A 5,185-nucleotide genomic window follows, 5' to 3' on the forward strand; every position below is an offset into this window, starting at 1 on the left:
GTACCCTTCGGGCCTCCTGAATGTGGTCACAAGTTTTCTTCAGCTCTGGAAATGTTGTAGCAATGATGTCTTTGACAGTTTCTTCTTCATCGAGGTTTTCTTCCTGTCCCTCTGGGACTCCAATAATTCTTATGTTACCCCTCTTGGCTTCATCATGATCTTCTCTTGCCATCTGTTCCCGAATTGTGAGTCTCTTTTCCATTTTCTGCTCTTTTCTGGAGAGTCTCTGAACTTCATCTTCGAGCTCACTGATTCTGTTCTCAGCTGCTCTTACTTTGCTGCTGAGGCCTTCCACTGAGCTTTTCAATTTGCCTACAAGATTTTTCAGGTCTGACATTTCTGATTGCATTTTCCTCATTTCTGCCTTCAGATCCTCTTGTCTTCTATTGGCTTTGCTTTCCATTGTTTCTTTTAATTCCCTAAGCATCCTAAGTAGCTCCCTTCTGAATTCCTTGTCAGAGAGGTTGTCTAACACTACAGTACTGTTGGTGTCATCTGGGCTGGACTCTTCAATATGAAAGTTTGGTGGGCTTTTGCGTTGCTTTACCATTGTGAGAGGTGTGGTTTACTCCTTCACATTCACTGTTACTATTCTGCTTGATATGCAGTGTGAGTTAAGATAGGCTTATGAGTTATTGGCTACTGTGTTTCTAGTGGCTGAGCTAAAATAGAGAAGTTTCCATCGAAGAAGGTAGCTTATGGTTCCTATGTCATACGTAGTGGGAAAATATTTCGCGGCCGCATAAGCGGCCGTGGCTCCGGAAAGAGTCCCTGGCACTGGCGAGGAGTTGGGAACGTCTCCTCTTTGGAATTGGAGCCGTTCAGCTTTGTTGCCCAGAGCTGGGCCTCTGTGCCCGTCCCACGCATATCAGGGGTTGAAAACCGGCTTTCTAGGGGCTGGTTCTAGCTGCGCATGCCCAGAGAGGGACCCAGGCCCTTGGGGGCGGGCTGTCTTCTTTCTTTCTTTTACAAACATTGCAGTACTCAATTCTAAGTTTACTGAGTGCCCTTCATACTGTTTTGCAAAGGAGGTCGACCAGATAACAGTTTTCCCAACTGTGGGTGAAGATTCTTTTCTCACCAAATCCTTGCTAATAGGGATTGTTATATATATGTATATATATATATATATGTATATTACACAGCAACAAAGCTGTTCCTGCTTCAGTTTCAGACATAAAATGTTCCAATACCAACCCCTCCACCAGTGTACCTTTCCCACCACCAATGTCCCCAGTTTCCCTCTCGCCATCGCTCCCTGACCATCCTGTTTCTATGTCTCTATAGCCAGCACTTTTCTTTCTCTCTCTGTCTTCTCTGTCTCTCTCTGTCTCTCTGTCTCTATCTCTGTATCTCTCTCCCTCCCTCTCTCTATATCCTTTTGAGTATTATGGTTTGCAATACAAATCCTGAGAGATTACCATGTTTGTTTATTTACCTACTTTCAGCACACAGGTCTTATTCTGAGTATGATGTCCAACTATCTTAGTCATCATGTCCCTTCTTTTTCCCAGCTGCAGTCTCCTCCCAGCACTTGAGCAGGCTTCCAACCATGGACCAATCATCCTAGTTATTGTTTCTACTTACCTTGGGTCAAAGTCACTCTCACTGTCCTTCTGTTGTTCATCGATTTGCTCAAGCGGGCCCAGTAACATCTCCATTTTGAGATTTGTTGTTACTGTATTTGGCATATTGAGTATGTCACAGGTAGCTTGCCACGTTTTGCCGTGCGGGCGAGATACTCTCCATAGCTTGCTGGGCTCTCCGAGAGGGGCAGAGGAATCAAATCCGGCTCGGTCAGGCTGGCTGTGCACAAGGCAAATGTCCTACCACTAGGTATTATTCTCATATTATGTTTTTCTGTATTCCACAAATGAGTGCAATCATTCTATTTCTGTCCCACTCCTTATGACTCATTTCACTTAGTGTGATACTCTCTCTGACTATCCATTTAAAACCAAATTTCATAACTTCATCTTTCCTAAAGCTGTGTAGTATTCCACTGTATAGGTGTGCCATCATTTTTTTTAACCAGTCCTCTGTTCTCAGGTACTGGGATTGTTTCCATATTCTGGCTATTGTGAACAGTGCTTCAATGAACAAGAAATACAGATGGCATTTCTGCCGTGTGTTTTGAGTCCCTAGGGTTTATTTTCAAAAGAGGTATTTCTGGGTCATATGAAAATTCACTTTCTTGCTTTTTGAAGAATGTCCATATTGTTTTTCAAAAAGGCTGGACCAGTCAACATTCCCACCAGCAATGAAGGAGAGTCCCTTTCTTCCAGCATTCACATCAGCACTGGTTGCTCTTGTTCTTTTTGATACATACTAGTCTCTTTGGTATGAGATGATATTATTGTTGCTTTGATTTGCATCTCCCTGATGATTAGCAATGGAGAACATCTTTTGGCCTTTTGTATTTCTTCTTTGAGGAAGCTTCTGTTCATTTCTTCTCCCCATTTTTGATAGAGTTGGATGTATTTTACTTGTAAAGTTCTACAATTGTAGTGGCTTTTCACTTCATGTCTTGTGTTTTGTCTTCAAGCCTATTGGCTCAATTTTTTTTAAAGAGACTTAGAGATCCAGAGATTAGACAGTAATCTCTAAAACACATTCAGATAAATATAGGGGAACACACTCTTGAATCTGAAACTCAAGGATATCAATAATTTGATTCCACATCAAATTTTAAAATTGGCATAATTTTAAACAAATTAAAAAATGGAATTGCATTAAATTAAAAATTTTTGTGACTAAAGAAACAGGCTAAAAATAAAGATACTCTATAACTGAAAGACAATATTATCACACAATACATAAGAAATAGACTAACATCCAAATCATATAGGGTACTTGCAAATTTCAACAATAAATTATATATATCATATATAAAATATAAAATATATATTTTCATAAACATATTTTATGATATCAGTTGTGTCATTGGTAAATGCCTGGGTATGTTGTGATTTCCAACTATTAGGTCAATAATTAAGTACTTCATTACATACTTAAATATAATAAGAAAATATCCAAATGTCTAACATATGTTTAGTTTCTCTTAAATATAGTTTTGCTATACATTAAAAATGAAATCTTTTCATGTAAATAAGCTACAAAGTGAAGGAAGTTGCATTAAATTATTTTCAAGTATAGATGGTTACTCCTTCATTGGTAGATTGACCATTATGTCAATACAACGATGGGGACATAGAATAAAAAACTTAACATACAGCTAGATCGCTAAAGTATTGAGCATAGTGTTGGCATAGAAGAGACTAAAGTTCAAATCCCAGGCATCAAGTTGCCATGAGTGTCACCCCTGAGTACCGAAGAACCTAAAAGTTCTACAAGGTATGACCTCAAAATAAAACAAAGTTCAGAAATATTTCTTGTTTTAAAAAAATTGTGTTGTTTGGCACATCCAGCAGTTTTCAAGGATCACACCTTGTTCTATGCTCAGGGATCATTCCTAGAAATACTCAAAAGACCATATTTGGTATCAGGGATAGAACCTGATTATAGACTATGTTCAGGGCAAGCTGTGCATTTCTCTGGCCCTCTCAGATTATTGTACTTCAAACTACTAGAATATAAGAATTAGGACTTCCATATTCTAAAACTCAAGGGCTTAAAATAAAAAAGAGCAAAAGAACTTGAATTTAAAGCATAATTTCTTTAAATCAGTTGCAAAAAACTTTGGCTACAGGTTAAATGAGTTAAAAAAGAAGACTAAAAAGTATCGTTTCAGAAAGACAATATGTTTATTAAAATAAAAAGAACATTGTTTTGTCCTTTCTGCCTTACCACAGGGAGTTTAGGTTTATTGGGTTGTACCCAATCACAGTGCTCTTGAGATATTTCCATCCCTGTGTTTATCTGCGATCTCTTTCTTTGTGCTCTGCTTCCACAACCCGTCAATCACCTGTATCCCCTAATCAGACTCTGTTAACTTGTAAATGTTGCTTTTGTCTTCTCCTTAAGTCCTGTGCACAGTTAATTCAGAGCAATGCCCTTTTGTATAGATACAGGAAGACAGTTAATGCTATGCTTTTGTAACTTGAGAGTTAATTGACTCCAAATAATATTCACTCCTGGGCATCTATTCTCTCGATTTAAGCCTCAGTTGCTTTTACTTCCTAGAACCCCAAAAGCAGGGTGCCAACGAGTTATTGAATGGACCCAGGGCAAGAAGTAAGCTACCCCAGCAATGAAATGGGCCTGGCCAAAGCGCCATAATACTTAACTATAAGCAAAGAGCATGGTCAGGGACAAATTCTGTCGTGATAAAAAAGGAACAACTAGATTAGGAACCTGCTAGGGTTAGGGTTACTAATCTGATTTGAGCCAGATTAACTAACCTGGCTTCTATAGCAAGATGCCTCTAGGAGAGTCACCCTTCATGCTTAATGTATCTCTTACTGTGTCCATACAAAATAACTAATATTAAGAAGTAGAATTAAGTTGTTAATTAAGTTATTAGACTAATAAAAGGAGAAAAAAAACATAGATAGTATTTAACCCTTAGGCCAGATCTCCTGACTACAGGAGATCAGGAAGAGCTTTGATATGTTGATTGTGGTACCCAACCTTGGTATGGTTGCTGCCCCCATAATGCCAGGAGGTTGGGAGAGACGAGAGGAGAGAGTGAGAGAACAGAGAGATGAGTGAGGGAGATAGGAGGAGATGGGAACGGGGAGTTAGTGAGACTGAAAGAGGTGCGTGGGGAGAATGAAATAAATGGCAACTGATCACCAACCAGCCTGGCCCTCGTTTCCTCCTTCATCCATCCATGATATCTGCCAGCCCGGGTGGGGAAGTGGCCTCAAAACAGGTGGTGAGAGAGCTGCAGGATTCCTAGTTGCTTGGTGATTTAAACAACGTAGCTCTATAATCTTCTGATTTCTATACAGTTGATCTAAAGGCACATCATTTATAAAGCACTTTATCTCTTGCTCAATTTGACAATGCTCAGCGTAAGTGAGAAGATGTTTTAAAAATAGGTGTAAACAGAAAAAATCTAAAATGCCTACTAAAGACATTTGTTAGTCAGGTTATTAATCAGCTAGGTTATCAAAATTTAAAGCAAATGTTTTTTCCTTAGATTTCAATTTATATTTGAAATAATAAAGAATAAATACCCAGGGTGGGGTGGTACAGGTTCAAGGGTTGCATAGTCAATGGA

The sequence above is a fragment of the Sorex fumeus genome, unplaced genomic scaffold (assembly GCF_029834395.1).
Source record: "Sorex fumeus unplaced genomic scaffold, SorFum_2.1 ptg000008l, whole genome shotgun sequence".
Taxonomy (NCBI): domain Eukaryota; kingdom Metazoa; phylum Chordata; class Mammalia; order Eulipotyphla; family Soricidae; genus Sorex; species Sorex fumeus.